The 22,174-nt window shown below is 36.4% G+C and overlaps 1 pseudogene; it reads left to right on the top strand.

Moving 5' to 3' along the window:
• The first annotated feature begins 9,252 nt into the window (after positions 1-9,252).
• On the top strand, positions 9,253-21,779 carry LOC125811406 (EIN3-binding F-box protein 2-like; annotated as a pseudogene).
• Positions 21,780-22,174: the final 395 nt, after the last annotated feature.

Genomic DNA, 22,174 nt, shown 5'->3' with positions numbered 1-22,174 from the left:
TGTTGGTAATCGATACATAATCATAGTGATCAATCTTTCTTCCACACGAACAACACTAGCGCACCCCATGGTGAAACACTAGTCCTGATAAAGCCTTTATCCAACAAGTCTTTCAGTTGATCCTTCAACTCCTTTAGCTCAGCATGACCCATTCTATAATGAGGGATAGATATGGGTTGTGTACCTGGTAGCATATCAATAGCAAAATCAATTTCCCATTCTGGAGGGATACCAGGGAGCTCGTCTGGAAATACATCTAGAAACTCATTAACTACCGAAATAGACTAAAGTATCGGTGGTTCTGGATCTATGTCATAAACACGAACAAGATGATAAATACAACCCTTAGTAATCATCCTCCTCGCCTTAAGATAGGAAATAAACCTACCTTTCAGTGTTGCTGTATCGCCTTTTAATTCTCAAACTGCCTCTCCTAGAAAGTGGAATCTAACAATCTTTGACCAACACTCAACATTAGCATAACAAGATGCTAACCAGTCCATACCCATAATAACGTCAAAATTGACCATTTCTAACTCTACGATGTCTACAGAGGTCTAACGGTCGATAATTCTACCGTGCAACCTCGATAGACTCTCCTGGCAATAATAGACTCACCAACTAGTGTAGATACAATAAAGGATCGATCTAATGACTCTGCTACTATACATAAGTGCCCCACGATAAATGGAGTAACATAAGACATAGTAGATCCAGGATCTATCAAAGCATAAACACAATGGGAGCAAACAATCAATGTACCTGTCACAACATCTGGTGATGACTCTGAGTCTTGTCGGCTAGCTAGTGAATATATACGGTTCTGGCCACTACCAGAACTAGATGTTCCCTCTCTGCCTCCACCTCTACCTCTACATGTTGGAGTCTCGGTTCCACGCCCTGTAGACTATACTGATGAGTAGGAACCTACTGACCTGGCCGACTAACCTATACCACCCTGACCTATGGTAGGATAGTTTGTCCACCCATGCCCCTCCTGTCCACAAGAATAAAAACTTGTGGAACCCTGCTTGCATCTTCAAAATGAATCCTACCGCAAATAGCGCAATGCGGCGGGGCTGTCCTAGCCTAGCCTGAACCCCACTGCTGCTGACATCTTGATGCTCGTGAACCCTCACCTGGGCCTGACTATCCCTGACGATCAAATCTACTACCCTGGAACAGTTGTGGTAGAGGTTCAGGTGGCCTAATAGAATATCGGGGTCTGGGACCAACCTAAAAATTTCCCTGTGACACAATGGGCCTAACCCTCTTATGTCTCTCTCTCTCTCTCAACCCTCCTACTCATATAATGAAGATGTCGGTGATCCTCTATTCCCTGTGCAAAGGCCATAATTCGCGAGATTTCCATATTATCATTTAGTACAGCGGTAGAACAAGCATCGATATAGTCTGAGTTAAGCCCTCCCACAAATCTACGCACCATGTCATGCATTGTATCAACAAATGTTGGTGCATATCTAGCCAATGAATCAAATCTCAGCTCCTACACTTGGACACTCATGCTGCCATGTCGGAGGTTTAGAAATTGGTCCACCCGGCCATCCCTAATCTCTCGAAGCAAATAATGATCTATGAAAGCTTCTGTAAAGCCATCCCAAGTGGATAGAGCTGCATCATTACCCTTAGATCTCTCCCAACTTTCCTACCACAATCCTACAATATCGCGCAATTGAAATGTTGCTAACTTAACTAACTCACTCGTTGAGGCGTGCATGACTTTAAAGATCCTATGAAGCTGATCAACAAAGTCTTGAGGGTCCTCTCTGCGATCTGTCCCTGTAAACTGTGGAGGATTCAAGGCAAGAAATTCACGAACTATTGAACTTTCGGGCCCTTCAGAAATTCCGACAACATCTGGCACAACTGGTTGGCGTTGTGTAGCTACTAACTGTTCTAACATACATACTACACTCTTGAAATTCTCGTCAGATGGAATAGGAGGAACTAAAGGTGGTACTACTGGTGGAGCTGGGATCTTGTAACCCTCAGAGGCTCCTAAAGCGATTGAGAACCTATAGGAGGCTGAGAAGATGTCTTCCTCTGGGTCTCACAATGGCTACCTCCACCTGTGGTACATTGTCGGTACCCTCGCCTACAGTTATATCTAGCCCTTGGCTAGCTGTGGTCTGTCTGGTGTCGGCCATCTCTATCTGCATACAAATATCAATTATAAGCCAGAAACACCAACCCTTAAAACACTACTCTATTGCACGAGGTGAGCACAAGAAGGATAGTCATTCTAACATACCCGGTAGCTTCTTGCTTCTCGAATGTGGTGCACAACACATTTACAAACAAGACTATACTAGACACGGCTTGCAGACTCCTGAGGATACGACGTTGCTCTGATACCAAGCTTGTCACCCTCCAAACTCAAGGGAGCAACTGGTTCGAAATGCCAAAACTCAAGCCCGGGCCGACCCTGCTGAACCATTTGCTACTAGTGCATGACAGCCACACGTAATCATGAAAACAAACAAGTATATCTCGGCTTAAAACTAAGCCTTCAACTAGTAAGGCTCCTGTCAACAAATTTATAAACGAAACAGCTACTCCAAGAGTTCATATAAAGAAATAGCCAACTAGAAAAGAAGTCATAATTGGGCCGTCGAGGACACCATAATCTCCATACCAAAGCTGAAAACATGTATATATCAAGACAATACATCAAACAGCTCACAAGCTCCAGCAAACCAACAAACTAGGCCAGCATGGCCATGACGTAGCTACACACCCCACACACTAGTCTGCAAGCCTCTAAGAGTAGTACAGATTGGCGGGACAGGGCCCCTGCCTACCCATAAAAATATATACACCAAAAACTAACAAACCTCCAAACTCCGGCAGCTCCGGAGGAAAGGGGCTAGCCAACCGAATAAAAGTCAATACTGCTAGTGAGGAGGTTTACAGGGTCGTCTGTCGGGACCTACATGCATGAATGCAACGCCCCCAGGCAATGGGGCTTCAATACAAAATAGTGTACAGAGTATGAAAGGCAATAAACTATGAGAAGGTATCCTATTATACTAGAATAATGCGATAAATAGATCAAGGATACGATAAGTGTACCGACCTGCTCCTAAATCATAACTTATCAAAAATAATTAAACAAAAACCTAACCAAGCCCCCATAAGCTCAGCATGTACAAACAGCACACAAGACCACCTACTCAATCCCCAATAAGCCCGGAAGGTGCCCATCAGTCTATACACCACTATCGGTAGTCCCCTAGCCCCGTAGGCAATCACATAACCCTCTTAGGCATTAATATAGCCCCGTAGGCAGCACATAGCTCTCTTAGGCATCAACATAACTTATAGACAACTCATAGCCCTCTTAGTCAACAACATTGCCTTGTAAGAAGCACATAGCCTTCTTAGGCGTCAATATCGCACTATAGGCAAATCATAGCCATTGTAGGAATCATTATAGACCCATAGGTAACTCATAGCCCTCTTAGGCATCCATATAGCCTCGTAGACAGAACATAGCCCTTCTAGGCATAGATTACATTCCTGTAGCTAACCACAATAACCGCAAGGGAAACAATAACAATCCAATCGCTAAAAGAGAGTAATTTAGTTAAAAACAACCTATACAAATAGCCTCTAAGTCTTGTCCAACATAGGGACGCTACTAACTGAATAAGAATCCCGAAAAGGGAGGATTATATCAACTCGAGCAGCCAACAATCAACAATAAGGGCTACAAGTATAACAAGGATAGCAACCCAATTACATTGCTCCTAAGCTTTAAGGAAACATGTTGTAAATAGGGAATTGCCTTAACATACCATTTTCGCTGAATTCACGTGGCCTAACGACTTTAGTCACAACCCCCTTGATACTACAACAAGGCAGGACCATAATCAACACAAAAGAATAGAGGATACCACGATAATTCGATAAAAGATATGTATTTGCGACTTATCAAAGCAAGAGTCGATGGAAGAATTTTAAGGGTCTTACCTTGATTTTAAGTTCGTAATATACCTCAAAACTTTAAAATATGCCCAAACCCCTGTTGTCCACACACCAAAGTACGATATGCTAGGAAATCGATTAAACAATTTATACCATGTTGACGAGCTCAACGCGTAGAACAACTTTTGTCAAGGACTTAAGTTATGAAAATAGGTAACTTGGCTGATCCTAGAAATGGGTTTTGTGAGTTTTCTGGTTATTTACTAATTAAAATGAAGGAAAAATGAAGAAAAGTCAAAGAAGATGATATATATAAAGTTCCACCGACCTATGGGACCCACCTCACCTGCCTCATTGCGCAGTCTTGCAAAATTGCGAATAGCTCTCCATTGTGAAGTTGTATGAACAAACGGGTTGATGCGTTGGAAACTAGACTCGTAGACCTTCGATTTCATAGGTCGTGGGAACCATAACTCTTTATAGATTGGGAGAAAATCTCCAAGGTATTTGACCCTAATTTCAGACAAATCTTTAAAAAGGAATTTACGGTAACTTTTGCCAACTTTTATTTTGCCACTTACCTATCCTAAAAACTTGAGATACAACCCTTGAACACTTCAAATATCACATAACACATCATTCTTAATTTATTACCCACCCTCCTGGTCTTTCCACGAAATATGAGTCAATTTAGACGTTTTGAAAAGTTGGGGTGTTACAGTACTGGTAGGATCACGCGGCTATTCCAAAAGGTGAAACATATACAAATAAACACAACATAATAAAACAGGCATATGCCAAACATATACAATATATGTCATCATATCAGGATCAACAAACAATTCTACGTTCTCAAAATACATCTGTATGACAAGTCAATTTCCCTCTCATGGAACCCACACCCAAACTATTAGTGTACTGGTACGTGGTACCCGATCCAAGTTAGTGTACCAGATGTGACACCCGATCCCATATATGCGCCGGAACGTGGCACCCGATCCAAGTTAGTGTGTTGGAACGTAACACACGATCCATTCAACAAGACATAATCACAATCACAATGTACATCCTCATAATCATACAATCAAGTGTTGATTCATGGCATATAATCATTTATTCCTACTCATTTACGATTAGTGCAATCAATAATGCAATATTCGCATACATGCATTAAAATGGAGTAATTACCAACATACATCACACCAACATAAAATCACAACCATCACCTACCTCGAACAAAGCTTGAACCCTCCTAAGAACTTGATTCTTCCATTTCCAGATTCTTTCCGCTAGTTCTTGGTCTACAAACAATCAATTCAATGCTAGGATCAATAATTAAGGTATATATACCCGGATTACAATCAACATTATCAACCCTAGGCCAAACCCATGATCCCAATACCCAAATTATGATCCTAAGGTGCAGCTAGGGCTTTTCCCACCATCCAAAACCGTTCAAAACCCTCCCCAACGATATACAATCAAGATTTTATGTTCTACGAATCGAAAGATAGAAGTGGATAGCTAAAACCTTACCTTTAGCCTTAAGAATGGTGAAAAACTATCAAGATATGCCTGGGGTCGTCTCCTAGCTCTCAAAAATGAAATTTGCAGAATAATGACGTTTTTGGGGTTTATTTCTGTTTTAATTCGCTACTGGCCCGCTATGGCGACCCCTATCTCGCCACAGTGACCCCGTCCTAGTGGAAAAAATCTCGCCTTGGCGGCTTGCACGAAAATAGTGAGCTAATTTAAAAGTTTAAAACCCCTATTTCACAACACACATTCATCCCATGACACTTAGAAACTACCATTTCATGCTAAGATCAGTTTCGGGAGCTCTACTAGCCTGAATTCTATTCCCAAAAGTTGTACGGTTTCCTTAACGTCTTAGCTATCGACTCATGCAATCAAATTCATTATTAGATCTCTCATTTGTTACCAAATTTCCCTTGACCTCGCTGACTCCGATTTCATCCAAATCTGGACTATGGTAGGAAATTTCAAGTTATTACCAAAAAGTTTTCCGACCAAAAATTTTTCCCCGATGGCTTTTTATAACAACGGAAACAGGTCGTTACAATAGATACCAATTTACCCATCACTCGTCCCCGAGTGACCAACTTAGAAAAATAGGCTAAATTAAGAGTAGAGTAGTACCTGAATCGACGAACAACTGGGATACTTGTTTCGTATGTCCTTCTCGGTTTCCCAAGTAGCTTCATCAACTGGACGATGCTTCTATTGAACTTTCACAGACTTAATCTCCTTGGTCCTCAGCTTCCGAACATCATGATCAAGAATTGCAATCCGCTCTTCCTATACTGAGGTCTTTGTCTAACACCATGGAGTTCCATTTTATGATATAATCATCATCACCATGATATCTCTTCAACATGGACACATGAAATACCGGATGAACTCCCGATAGGCTAGGTGGTAAAGCTAATATATATGCCACTAGCCTTACATAGTCAAAAAATCTCAAACAGACCAATGTAACGAGGACTAAGTTTGCCCTTCTTGCTAAATCTCATCACCCCTTTCATGGGTGATACCTTAAGCAGAATCTTCTCACCAGTCTAAAATGCCATCTCTCTTACCTTATGGCCCGCATACTTTTTTTGTCTACTCTGGGCTGCTAAAAGCTTAGCTTGACTACTCCTCACTTTATCTTGAGCATCTTTCACTAAATCAACCACCAAAGGTTTCACATCTCGATACTCAAACCATCCTATGGGTGCTCTACATTTCCTCAAATAGAATGCCTCAAATGGTGCCATATCTATGCTAGAGCGATAACTATTATTATAAGAGAACTCACACAATGGTAGGAACTTATCCCAATGCCCTCCAAAGCCAATCACACAAGACCTCAACATGTCTTCTAACACTTGAATAGTCCTCTTTGACTGTTCGTCCGTTTGTGGATGGAAAGTTGTACTAAAAGTGAGGTGTGTGCCCAATTCATCATGTAGTTTCCTCCAAAACTTGGATGTGAATTGCATACACTACAATAAAAGTGTGAATTACAGGCGGATTTTCCTGGAGATTAGTATGAAAATTTGCAGGAAAATAAGTTTCCTACAGATTTTCATATTAATCCCCAGGTAATTTACACTTTTCTTGTAGTGGTACCATTGTCTCAGATGATAGAAAGGGGCACCATGTGCAGCCTTACTATCTCTTTTACATATACTTTAGCCAATTGTTGTGCATTATAATCTATTCTGACTGGAATGAAATGGGCTAACTTAGTCAATCTGTCAACCACTAACCAAATGGAATCAAACTTTCCCAAAGTCTTGGGGAGACCAACAACAAAATCCATTGCTATACTTTCCCACTTCCATTCCGAAATTGGCATTCGCTAAAGAAAACCTGTAGGCCTTTGATGTTCATACTTCACTTGTTGACATTTTTGATACTTCGCCACAAACTCCGCTATATCTCTCTTCATTCCAGGCAACTAATAAAGTCGCTCCAAATCTCGGTACATCTTGGTCACACCTGGATGAATGGAATACCGCAAACCATGGGACTTCGTCAACAACTTCTGAACCAAGTCATTTATTCTAGGAACACAAATACTTCCTTTAAAACTGAGCACACCTCCTGCATCAAGAGTGGTCTCTTGTGCATTGCCAGACACTATTTTATTTCTGAGCTCTTTCAAATGCTCATCCTCAAACTGTTTGGTCTTGATCTCCTCAATGAACGTGGCCCTTACTTCAATGCTAGCTAAAACCCCACCTTTCTCGGAGATGCCCAACTCCAAGGTCTGAATTTCCTTAGCCAAAGGTTGTTTGGATACACCCAAGCAAGCTAGACTACCCATACTTACCGTTTTTCGACTTAGTGCGTCTCCCACCACATTAGCATTTCCTGGATGATACTGGATGGTCATATCATAATCCTTGAGTAACTTCATCCACCTTCGGTGTCTCAAATTCATATCATTTTGAGTAAACACATGTTGCAAGCTATGATGATCAGTAAACACCTCACACTTAACACCATAGAGCTGCCAGATCTTAAGAGCAAACACCACCGCTGCCAACTCTAAATCATGTGTTGGGTAATTCCTCTCATGTCCCTTCAACTGCCGCGATGCATAACCTATGACATTTTTATCCTCCTTTATAACAACACCCAAACCCGAATGGGAAGCATCACAATAAACAATAAAATCCTTACTTTTAGAGTAGGTGATGTGGTCAACAGAGTCTTGAGCTTTTGAAAGCTCTCATCACACTTTTCAGTCCATTCAACTGATACCTCTTTCTTGGTCAACCTTGTCAGATGCGTGGCAATAGAAGCAAAGTTCTTCACAAATCGACATAGTAGCTAGAGAGGCCCACAAAACTCCTAACTTCAATTACAGAGCTAGGTTGAACCTAGTTCTTAACCGCTTCGATCTTTTGTGGATCTACCATTACCCCTTCTTTTGAAACTACATGCACCAAAAAGGCAACTGAAGTCAACCAAAATTCACATTTAGAAAATTTCACTAACAACTTTTATTTCCCAAGAACACCCAGAACAATATGAAGATGGTCAGCATGATCTTCCTCACTTTTTGAGTAAACCAAAATGTTATCAATAAAGACTATAACAAACGAATCAAGAAATGGTTTGAACACATCATTCATCAAGCTCATGAAAGTTACAGGCGCATTCGTCAATCCAAACTACATAACTAGAAACTTGTAGTGCCCATAGCAGGTCCTAAACTCCGTCTTGGGCACATCCTCTGGCCTAAATTTGGTTGACTTCAGTTGCCTTTTTGGTGTATGTAGTTTCAAAAGAAGGGGTAATGGTAGATCCCCAAAAGATAAAAGCGTTTAAGAACTGGGTTGAACCTAGCTTTGTCACTGAAGTTAGGAGTTTTGTGGGTTTCTCTAGCTACTATCGTCGATTTGTGAAGAACTTTTCTTCTATTGCCATGTATTTGACAAGGTTGACGTAGAAAGAGGTATCATTTGAATGGACTGAAAAGTGTGATGAGATCTTTCAAAAGCTCAAGACTTTTTTTACCACATCACCTACTCTGAAGGTAAGGATTTTATTGTTTATTGTGGTGCTTCCCATTCGGGTTTGGGTGTTGTGTTAATGCAGGATAAGAATGTCATAGGTTATGCATCGTGGCGGTTGAAGGTACATGAGAGGAATTACCCAAAACATGATTTAGAGTTGGCTGCGGTAGTCTTTGCTCTTAAGATCTGGCGGCATTACCTCTATGGTGTTAAGTGTGAGGTGTTTAGTGATCATTGTAGCTTGCAGCATGTGTTTACTCAAAAGGATATGAGTTTGAGACATCGAAAGTGGATGAAGTTACTCAAGGATTATGATATGACCATCCAGTATCATCCGTGCAAGGCTAATGTGGTGGCAGACGCACTAAGTCGGAAGGCAGTAAGTATGGGTAGTCTAGTTTGCTTGGGTGTATCCAAGCGAACTTTGGCTAAGGAAATTCAGACCTTGGAGTTGGGCATCTCCGAAAAATGTGGGGTTTTATCTAGCATTAAAGTAAGGGCCATGTTCATTGAGGAGATCAAGACCAAACTGTTTGAGGATGAGCATTTGAAGGAGCTCAAAAATAAAATAGTGTATGGCAAGGCACAAGAGACCACTCTTGATGAAGGAGGTGTTCTCAGTTTTAAAGAAAGGATTTGTGTTCCTAGTATAGATGACTTGGTTAAGAAGTTGTTGACAAAGTCCCATGGTTTGCGGTATTCCATTCATCTAGGTGTGACCAAGATGTACCAAGATTTGAAGTGACTTTATTAGGGGCCAGGAATGAAGAGAGATATAGCAGAGTTTGTGGTGAAGTATCAAAACTATCAATAAGTAAAGTATGAACATCAAAGGCCTGCATGTTTGCTTTAGCAAATGCCAATTTCGGAATGGAAGTGGGAAAGCATAGCAATGGATTTTTTGGTTGGTCTCCCCAAGACTTTGGGAAAGTTTAATTCTATTTGGGTAGTGGTTGACAGATTGACTAAGTCAGCCCATTTCATTCTAGTCAGAATAGATTATAATGCGCAACAATTGGCTAAAGTATATGTAAAAGAGATAGTAAGGTTGCATGAGGTGCCCCTTTCTATCATCTCAGACCATGGTACTACTACAAGAAAAGTGTAAATTCCCTGGGGATTTTCCTGAGGATCAATATGAAAATCTGTAGGAAACTTATTTTCCTGCAAATTTTCAGGAAAATCCCCAGGAAAATCCCCTTATAATTCACACTTTTCTTGTAGTGTACGCAATTCACATCCAAGTTTTGGAGGAAACTACATGATAAATTGGGCACACAACTCACTTTTAGTATAATGTTCCATCCACAAACGGATGAACAGTTAGAGAGGACTATTCAAGTGTTAGAAGACATGTTGAGGGCTTGTGTGATTGACTTTGGAGGGCATTGGGATAAGTTCCTACCGTTGTGTGAGTTCTCATATAATAATAGTTATCTCTCTAGCATAGATATGGCACTATTTGAGGCATTCTATTGGAGAGGATGTAGATCACCCATAGGATGGTTTGAGTTTGGAGATGTGAAACCTTTGGTGGTTGATTTAGTGAAAGATGCTTAAGATAAAGTGAGGAGTATTCAAGCTAAGATTTTAGCAGCCCAGAGTAGACAGAAAAAGTATGCGGACCTTAAGGTAAGAGACATGATGTTTCAGACTGGTGAGAAGGTTTTTCTTAAGGTATCACCCATGAAAGGGGTGATGAGATTTAGTAAGAATGGCAAACTTAGTCCTCGTTACATTGGTCTATTTGAGATTTTTGACTTTGTAGGGCAAGTGGCGTATATATTAGCTTTACCACCTAGCCTATCGAGAGTTCATCCGATATTTCAGGTGTCCATGTTGAAGAGATATCATGGTGACGAGGATTACATAATAAAATGGGACTCTGCGGTGTTAGACAAAGACCTTCAGTATAGGAAGAACCGATTGCAAATCTTAATCGTAATGTCCGAAAGCTAAGGACCAAGGAGATTAAGTTTGTGAAAGTTCAATGGAAGCATCGTCTAGTTGAGGAAGCTACTTGGGAAACCGAGAAGGACATGCGAGACAAGTATCCCAGTTGTTCGTCGATTCAGGTACTACTTTACTCTTACTTTAGCCTGTTTTCCTAAGTTGGTCACTCGGGGACCAGTGATGGGTAAATTGGTATCTATTGTAACGACTTGTTTCCATCGTTAGAAAAAAGCAATCGGGGAAAAATTTCAGGTCGGAAAACTTTTTGGTAATAACTTGAAATTTCCTAGCATAGTCCAGATTTGGATGAAATCGGAGTTAGCAAGGTCTAGGGAAATCTGGTAACAAATGAGAGATCTAATAATGAATTTGATCACATGAGTTTATAGCTAAGATGTTAAGGAAATTTTACGACTTTACGAAATCAAATTCGGGCTGGTAGAGATCCCGAAACTGATCTTAGCGTGAAATAGTAGTTTCTAAGTGTCATGAGATGAAGGTGTGCTGCGAAATGGTGGTTTTAAATTCTTTAATTAGCTCACTATTTTCGTGCAAGCTGCCAATGCGGGATTTTTCGTGCCAGGGCGGGGCCACTGTGGCGAGATAGGGGCCACCATAGCGGGCCAGTCGCGAATTAAGTCGGAAATAAACCCCAGAAATGTCATTATTCTGAAAATTTCATTTTTGAGAGCTAGGAGACGACCCCAGGCATATATCTTGACAGTTTTTCACCATTCTTGAATCTAAAGGTAAGGTTTTCGCTCCCCACTTCCGTCTTTCGATCCGTAGAATGTAAAATCTTGATTGCATATCGTTGAGGGAGGGTTTTGAACGGTTTTAGATGGTGGGAAATGCGCTAGCTGAACCTTAGGATCATAATTTGGGTATTGGGATCAGGGTTTGGCCTAGGGTTGATACTGTTGATTGTAATTCAGGTATTTATACCTTAATTATTGATCCTCGCATTGAATTTGTTGTTTGTAGACCAAGAACAAGCGGAAAGAATCTGGAAATGGAAGAATCAAGTTTCTTAGGAGGGTTCAAGCTTTGTTCAAGGTAGGTGATGGTTGTGATTTCACGTTGGTGTGATGTATGTTGGTAATTACTCCATTTTAATGCATATATGTATGTGAATATTGCAATATTGATTACACTAATAGTAAATGAGTAGGAATGAATGATTGTATGCCATGAATCAACACTTGATTGTGTAATTATGAGAATGTACATTGTGATTGTCCTTGTGATTGTGGCTTGTTGAATGGATCGTGTGTTATGTTCCAACACACTAACTTGGATCGGGTGCCACGTTCCTACGCATATATGGGATTAGGTGTAACGTTCGGCACACTAACTTGGATCGGGTACCACGTACTAGTACACTAACAATTTGGGTATGGGTTCTATGAGAGGGTAAATGACTTGTCATACAAATGTATTTTGAGAACGTGGAATTGTTTGTTGATCCTGATATGATGATTGATACTGTATATGTTCAGCATATGCCTGTTTTATTATGTTGTGGTACTTGTATATGTTTCACCTTTTGGAATAGTCGTGTGATCCTACCAGTACACTGTGGTTGTGTACTGATACTGCATTTGCTCTTTCTTTGTTGATTACAGAGCATCTTCAGGTGGCTACTGACATACCTCGTTTACAAGACCAGTGATTGATTCAAATTCAAGGGTGAGCCAGTTCTTCCAGGTTGCCAAGAGTTCTCGTTATGTTTAGTCCATTTCTATTTGGACTTAGACTAGTACATTAGATCTTCTTATATTTAGTTTAGGGTTGCACCCATTTTCTTAGACTTGTCGTTAGTAGATGTTTTGGTACATTGACTTTCAAGTTATAGACATTAATTCTGCCATTGTTTTGTTAGACTTTTGGAATTTATGGAAACTCCCTATTTTTCCTTTAGTTTTGCATTTAAACCTACTTCCGTATCTTTAAATGTATTTAGTTGGTTAGTTCTTGAGTTAGATAATTAGTATTAATGGTTCTCCCACCGGAGGGTTAGTGTGGGTGCCAATCACGACGATTGGGGTCTTGACAATTTAGAACTCAAACATGTATAAACATTGGAAATCAAATACGACTGTCTAGTTTTTTATTTATAACATTAGATTTCTAACAATATGTAAGAAATAATTAAAATATTATTTCAAAATAAAAGAATCAAATACGGAAAAAAATAAAATAAAATTCCTAATATAATTAAATAACAAAATATTTTTCCATAAATATAGTTATTTGTGATTGATAAGGTATATCATTCAATTGATTTTCTTTCTATTAGTTGATTTTTATTTTTGTTGTTATCCTTCTTCCTATTTCTTTATTCCACGTTATTCTCAATTAGTTGGTAAAGATTTTTCAAATTTCATCACTAAAAAGTAAAAGAGTTTTTCCAAATCTTGATTGAACATGTAATTTTTTTCTAATTCAATCAGTTTATTATTTATTTATTTTTTTGCTTTTTTTATAAGTTTTTTGCTTTCATATTGTTTTTGGGCATAATAAGAGATCAAGTTTTCTTGAAACTAACAGATGTCCAAAATACACTATAACAAAAGTAATTTTTATCGGCAATAAATATGCACATTAACAAAGAGTGCTAGAGTCTTTACCGATATTAATTAATTGTCATGAGATTCAATATCGCTATGAACTTTAGGGACATTATAGAGAATACTAATTACCTCTGAAAATACATATTTAGCGACAATTAAGCTATTAATTACCGTTAAAGATCATTTTTGTTGTAGTGATAACTCTTTCTTTTGATAAAGACTTTTTGTGTTTTGATAAAGAAGTGATAACTCTTTATTTTGGCTTCTTTCAATTAAATTTGTGAATTGTGAACTTGGATACAAACCGAAAGACTATCTTTTGAAAAATATGTTAAGTAACATGCCTTTTTTTCTTGATTGTTAGGAAAGTAAGGTCGCCTTTATTATTATTTGTGGATATTTGTGATTTCAAGTGCTCACAATATTATGCTGTGAGATTTTAATATGTTATGTTTCAAAATTTTGGTTTAGAATATCCAGTTGTGAACAGTTCCAAATAGATGCCACCTACTGCTTGGTTGATAATTGCACTAATTTTTTATGACTGCATACTATAACAATAACAATAACTATGGTTCAATTCCAAATAAGTTGGGGCTAGTGATAAAAAATCTAAGCAATAGTAATGAATATTCCGAGACAATGAGAAAAAAACTTTATGATACTAACAATTTTAGGGTCATTAACATATACATGGTACATCATACTATAATAAAAAATATATTGATGGAGGTTCGTAAGAAAGGAGCTGAGGGTACTCCATTTGAATTTAGTTAATTATGTTCTTGTATAGACGTGATGTTCCACTTTATTGAGAGTGTTGTTGTTCGAGGATTTTTGGTCTCTTCTTTAACATATGATATTGTTCTTTATAACTCCTTGAAATTTAGAAAATTTTGTTACTTCTGACCAAAGACTTTTTTCTTATACTTAAAATCTAATCTATCTATCACTCATAATTTTTGTATAACAAAAACAAAATTTTTTAAAATATGGCACTTTAACACTTTTCCTTAAGATAAAATGTTCTTGACATTATAGTGTATATATCAAAAATACGAATATTACTGAATGATCATATGTAGGCTTGATTAAATAGTTCAATCCCGTGTGAAGCACGGGTAATATACCTAGTATGTATATATATATATATATATATATATTTGGGGTCTTAACAGGTATATTGTTTTCACCTATATAAATATAGGAAATAATCTAGTTGACGTGGGGTTTATGACACGTAATAAATTTTTAAAATGAATAAATAAAAAATTAAAAAAGAGGGTTATTAGTTTCCAGAGTATAAATGAGCCAAAAAGGTGAATGAAAGAGTATTTTAAACCAAAAAGATGAGTAGAAGGGTTTTTGTAGACCAAAAGATGGATGAAGGTTATACTTTTCCTATATTTTAGGGGTATTATTTTTTACCATTTTCCGAATAAAATAAGAGACTTTGAAATCAACAATTAAACACTGCCTTTTTTATGATTTATTTGATATTTTTTCAATGTCTTAATGTATACTCTCTCTCTTTTATATTAAGTGAATTTGTGAGACAATGCACACTTATTAAGAACGAAAAACTATGTGTCATACCAAATAACAATATATATATTTAGTCCGCTTAATTATAGTTTAAAATATTTATTATACATGGATATATTTTAATATTAAATAGAAAATAAAACTTTACACATCATTAGAACATTTAGGCATCATTTGTTTGTACTTACTAAAGGTCCGAATCTTAATCATTCAGATTCAGCCCATTAAATGTGTATGGTTTTTAGGTTTGAATCTTAATCATTCAGATTCCGTCCATTAAGTCCATGTGTTTCTTTTTAAAAGAATCCTCTGGATGGATTTGAAAAAATCTAAATAAATCAGATTTGTAGGAGAGTCTTAACAACATTCAAATTTAATTAACACGCTAGAATAAAAAAATCACGTCACCTCTCTCTCATTGCACAACTTGCTCTCTCTTTCTCCACAAACTTTCTTCCTCTCTTTTCTCAATCAAACACTAATTTTTTCCTCTTGAACTGGTAAGTTTTCATAATCTTTACAAGTGTTTTCTTATATTAACAATTTTTTGGGCTGTATTGATTTTTGTCAAGAACTCTTGTTGGAATATTTCTTTTGGGTGTATTGATGTTTATCAAGAACTCAAGATTTTTGAGTAAAACATTAGTACTCATGATTAAATATAACAACTATATATACATGTCTGAGGTATTTTAAGAAAATATAATTTGGTTAGGCCAAAGACATTGAAGACTTCATCTCTACCCTTTCCAAATTTTTGTACAATTTTTTTGATGGTAGTACTGCAACAAGAGTTCATGAGTGAAGTCCAAGTTATAACTATATCTAGTTGGTGACCAAAATGATGGAGCTCCTAATAATTCTTTATCCCAATCTTCAGTTTCAATTGAAAGAAAAGTTTTGAGGAAGAAATTTATAAAAAGATGAGTACTGCTTTGGAGTTATTGATTAAAAAAAATAGTGCATCTAGCTTTGAAGAATGCAAAGAAAAAATTAGATAGACTTGAATGGGAAGAACAATTATATAGTACATTTGTTAGTATATTTTTTGAAGGTGACATCTACAAAGCTAGATGCACTAGAGGTTCACAAGTTAGAGAATTGGATTAAGGTCATTCAAGAAAAAATATGAATTCTTTAATATTTCTAATTAGCTATAATATATGTTAAGCTTTGATGATTTGAAAACTTCTTTATTATTTTTCGACTAGTATCTATCATACTTATTGAACATTTTGATATTATATTATAGTTATGAAATATATATTTGTTCATGATATATTTTCTTATAAAAAGATGTTTTTGTTGAATTCTTAAAAGAAATCACGTTACATTAATTTTATATCGATATATAATTTTTATTTGCGTATCACATAATTTTTTAATCAAATATAAACATTAAATTTTTTTTATTAAAAAGTAATACTTTTTTGTTGAAATGAAAATCTAAAAAATACTTTATAATGTTTAATTTCATATGCGCATTCAGATATTGAAAACAAACAATCTTAATCATTTAGTGTTCAGATCTTGAGACCACATCTTAATATTTAGATGTGCATTCAGATCTAGGCATTTATATCTTAATGCACATCTTAATATTCAGAGGTTAATTCAGATTCAGGCGTCTTAATCTCAATGGAAACAAATAAGGCCTATATTCATGACAATTTTTTTGATCTTCTCTCTCTTTATTTCTAATTATAATTTTGGTCTTTCTCTCTCTTTATCCACAATCAATGAGTTTTTTTTTTCAAATCTCCTCACATATCACAATTTTTTCACGATTTTAGCCTTTTAATCGCGATTCATCTTCATCATGTACTTTCTAATTTTATTGAAAGTTAAATTTTATTTTAGCGTATCTATTTTGGTCATTTTTAGGGTTTGTGAAGAAATTTGTATTTGTCGATACAACGCGGATAGTTGAAAACTTGAATACTTTAGTGAATTTATATCAATACTAACTTCATATTGTGTTGCACAATACAAATCTAAGTTGTTGACATATGTTAGGTATATAAGTAAAAATCTTACCCACTAGTGACACCTTTTAAAGTTGTGCGGGTAATGGACCAGAGCAGACAATATCAAAAGCAGATTGGGCCATTAGAAAATGGTATTAGAGACACTCCTGTATCAACCTTGTCGATGTGCGCCCAAGTTTAACTGAGTTAAGGCAAATTTTGATATGGAGGGACAAACCTGAGTTCTGAGTCTAATAAAATTAGGGCAAACCTTAATGAGGACGCTTAGTTCGTAGAGGGGTGTATGTGACACCCCATCTTAAGATAAAAAGTCCACATTGGCAAAACATAGGTGAGTTGTTGGGTATATAAGTAACCATACCTTAACAGCTAGTAACACATGTTAAATTCTTGCAGGTCTAGGCCTAGAGCGGACAATATCACTAGTGGGTTGGACAACTACAAGGACATCTAAAGTTTAAAAGAAAATATTTCAATTAATTTATATATATGTGTGTACATATATATATATATATATATAAAATCATTTATTAGCTTAATTTTATGTTAAAAGTGCATCCATATAAAATTTAATTAATTAACTATCGGATATTGAAACTCAGTTTTTCAATTGAGATGGAAGAATAAAATTTACATTTTTGACAACTTTTAATTGTATTTAACAATGCTAAAAGTTAATTGTATTTGATTTATAAATTTTAAATATAATCCTATCATAAGTGAAATTTTTATTAGTACTTAAATTTTTCAGCATGTACGACATAAAATTCGAAGAGCAAACTAGAGAAATAAACTTTACATTTAATCAATAAATGAAAATTTAAAATAGTAAACGTTAAATTATAAATAAACAATAAATATTATAAAAATAATATTTTAAGTCAATAACTAAACCTATATTGAGATAGAAATTGAATGCTAGGATAATTATTTGTTTTTTTTTTCATAATAAATGTTTTGATTTATTTATTTTATTTGTGACCCAATTAATGTAAAGTTGGTAACTAATGTCTAAAAAAAAACAAATTTCATATGTTAGGTTGGTTATTCGATGGATGGTGAAGATTAAATTTCAGCTTCTATAAAGTGGTCATCTCATTCCCCTCACTAGGGTTATCAAATAGTTCTCTAGACACTTTCTCACCGCTGATAATTGTGATAACATAAGGTTTGAACAAGTAGGTACCGCGATAATGTCTTTAGGTATGTTTCTATAACGTCTCTCTATGAATCATCTTGTTTAAAATCCTAACATACATTATGTTTATGTTTACAATAACTTTTTAAGGTAAAATATTATATATATATATATGAATGTTTTTGTAGGTTCTATATTACCTTTTTCATCCGATCATCATTTTTGAAAGCATTGTAGAAAATAATTGAAGTTCTTAAAATTTAACAAATATGTGAGGACTTACAAATTTGTAAAACTTCGAATAGAAATGACAAGAAAATTATGTGAAGACTACAAAAATTGGATATCCTTCCTTATATATAGTAGTAATTAAAAAAAAATATTTTCAAAATTTGCAATTCTAATCCACCTCATGACTGGTAATAAATCACTCTTCATTATATAAAAAAATTATTATTTTTTAATGAACATCAAATAATGTAACTTAGCTACTAATGGAGTGAATAAAAAACATTTTCTAGATTTTTTTCGGCTACAGAGTAGATTATACCTTTTAGAAAAATAGTTTCTAACCCAAAAAAACAATTTTGATTATTGATTCAGGACCCAACCCCAACTCTTGAATTAGGACATGATTTCTTAATCATGACCCTACCCGAACACCCGACCTTGTTTCCAACCTTGAAATTTAACTTGGGACACAACTTCTAAAATGGGACCAGACTTTTGAACAATGACCTAAACCCTACCCTGAAACCCAATACAAATCCTAACTTTTAAAGCAAGACCTTAACCCGACATCCGACCCCAAAATTTATTCAAGATCCAAACTCTACTCTTGAATAGAGACCTGACTTCTGAATTGGGACCCCACCCCAACACATGATTTCTGATTTAACCTTGATACTCTAACTAGAGACCTGACATCTGAACTAAGACCAACTTCCAAATTAGGACCCGACCCTGACCCCGACACCTTATGCGAGACCAGACTTCCGAATGAGGACCGAATTGACATTCCTGACTTTCATCCAAGGACCAACTTCCAAATTGGAACTTGACCCTGACCCCTTAATTGGGACCCGAACTTCAAAAATAAGACCTAACCCCAAGACTCGTTTCAGGATATGATATTCGAACTAGGACCCTATTCTTACCAGGACACTCAAACATAGACAAAACCCCTGTTAGCAGAAATGTGAAAATAAAAACTAGGAAGAACAACAATATTTAACGTTGTTTAAATCAGAATGATCCTATGTCCACCAGAGAACAATTGCCTATATATTACTAAAGAAATGGGAGAGATCCCAAATACATCTAAGAGAATCACTCTATTGATTCTCTACTCTTCTAATATATTTTAGTGTGAGTTTAGGATGACTTCAACAATGAAGAATCAACATCCTTTTATAGGTGGTCAAACGTAGGATCCAAGAACAAAGAAAGGAAATACAAAAATTTTCTTCCACAAATTTTAGCTTGCTCTCAATGTTTAATTCCTAGCCAAGTAAATTGGAACATGGGTTTTTCTTCAATTGGGCATGACCCCACTAGGACCAAACCCACTTTTTCAGTCTCTACCTTGGTTTGCTATTTGAGCATGTGTATGAACACGACAACTAACTTGTGACCTGACCTCAACTCTCTACCCAAAACCAGATTCTAACACCCGACTCACATCACCACCCCAACACCCAACCTAGAATTTGACCTTGAATGCTTACCAAGGATTTTACACCGAAATCGGGGATCGATCTAGAACAAATTTTAGACTCGAGAGGTGGGTCTTGAATCAAGGTCATGAGTTGGGTCCCAAATTGAGAATCATGAGTCAGATTGAAAACTAGTATCGAGAATCGGTAACTGGGATTTGATTTAGGGTGGTTGAGGTGTTGGGTTAGGGTTGCAACCATCTACAAGCAGAGAAAATCATTAGATCATCATTTTTGAAAGAATTGTAGAAAATCATTAAAGTTCTTAAGATTTAACAAATATGTGAGTACTTACAAATTTGTAAAACTTCGAATAGATATGACAAGAAAATTATGTGAAGACTACAAAAATTGGATATCCTTCCTTATATATAGTAGTAATTAAAAAAAGATTATTTTCAATTTTTTCAATTCTAATCCACCTCATGACTGGTAATAAATCACACTTCATTATATAAAAAAATTATTATTTTTTAATGAGCATGAAATAATGTAACTTAGAAACTAATTGAGTGAATTAACAACATTTTCTAGATATTTTTCGGCAACATAGTAGAATATACCTATTAGAAAAATAGTTTCTAACTTGAAAAACAATTTCGATTATTGATTCAGGACCCAACCCCAACTCCGAACCAGAACACAATGCTATGATCAATTTGGTATCCCACCCTGATACCTGACCAAGGACTTGACCCCAACTCTTGTTTAAGGACCCGATATTTTAATTAAGATCTGATTTTGACCCCAACACGCAAAATGGGATACAACCCCAACACCTGACCTAGGCACCCTAACACGTGACCCAACACCCAAACTAACCCCACATCTTAATTACCAATTCTCAATACTAATTTGAAAAATTGGTAACTGAAGTCTCTATTTGTAGATGGTTGCAACCCTAGCCAAAGTTGAAGTGTTAGTTGAAAATGAGTTTTCGAAAATGTTTTTCATATTATTTTTGGAGGTAAGTAATTTTCCTTAATTTTTAGAAAATATGATTATTTGGAAAATATTTTCCAAAACATTGAAGTCAACCAAACATGAAAAATATGGAAATCGTACTAAACACAAAGCTTGCTTATTTTTTTTCTCCCTCTTTCAAGTGATAGTTTACATATGATGGTGATAAGAAAACATATGGATATATAATGTATATAAGTTTCTATTCCGATCTTTGTCTGATGTATTTAATATTTTGGTTTTCAGAAAATGGTGCTTTTTTCCGAGCTTCATATCCAAGTTCAAGACAATCATCTCTGCTTTTATCACGTGGTCAAAATTGGAATGTAAATTTTCCTTCTAGGGAGAGGATTTGTGCCACTACCGCTTCTCAAAATTTTGAGCAGAGGAATCATCCTTCCATTGAAATTCTTCCTGATAAATGCCTCTTTGAGGTATTCAAACGTCTTCCCAGTGGCCAAGAGAGAAGTGTACGTGCTTGTGTTTCCAAGCGATGGATTATGCTTTTGAGCAACATTCGCAAGGATGAGATTGGAGAATCTAATAGAAGGTGAGGGATATCTTGTCAGGTCCCTTTTTGGCAGGGAAGCCACATATGTCAGGCTTGCTGCTATTGCCATTCGAACTGCAAATCATGGAGGCTTAGCAAAGTTACCATTCAGGGAAACAATCATTGTCGTGGTGTGACTGATGCTGGTCTCGCGGCTATTGCTCGAGATTGCCCTACTCTTAGAGATCTTTCCTTGTGGAATGTGTCTTTTGTTGGTGATAAAGGCTTATCTGAAATAGCTCATGGGTTCCATCTATTAGAGAAGCTTGATCTTTTCCAATGCCCAATAATTACTGACAAGTCTTTGTTGGACATTGCAAAGAACTGTCCTAATATGACCTCTTTAACAATAGATTTTTGTCTCTGCTGATGAACTGCACCCTTTAGTTGAAGTAATATAGGATCACTATCTTGTTTTTCCTTAACCTCCGCTACCAATGAAGATTCTGATCAATTCTGAACTATTACACCATCATTTGATATGCTCATGAGGAAAACTCCTAAGCGAGCAAGCAGATGAACATCTATCACTAGTTCTTTCCTTTCTTCCTCAACATGCGCTACACTACCCATAGATAGCCTACTAAGAGCATCTGCTACTACATTGGCCTTAGCAAGATGTTAAAGTACATAATATCGTAGTCCTTGAGGAACTCAATCCATCTCCTCTGGCGAAGATTTAATTCTTTCTGGGTGAACATATACTGAAGGCTCTTATGGTCTGTGAACACATCTACGTGAACACCATACAGGTAATGTCTCCAA

This window comes from Solanum verrucosum, unplaced genomic scaffold (assembly GCF_900185275.1).
Source record: "Solanum verrucosum unplaced genomic scaffold, falcon-dt-bn FXZP01000958.1, whole genome shotgun sequence".
NCBI lineage: Eukaryota > Viridiplantae > Streptophyta > Magnoliopsida > Solanales > Solanaceae > Solanum > Solanum verrucosum.
This window is presented reverse-complemented; position numbering and strand designations above follow the sequence as displayed.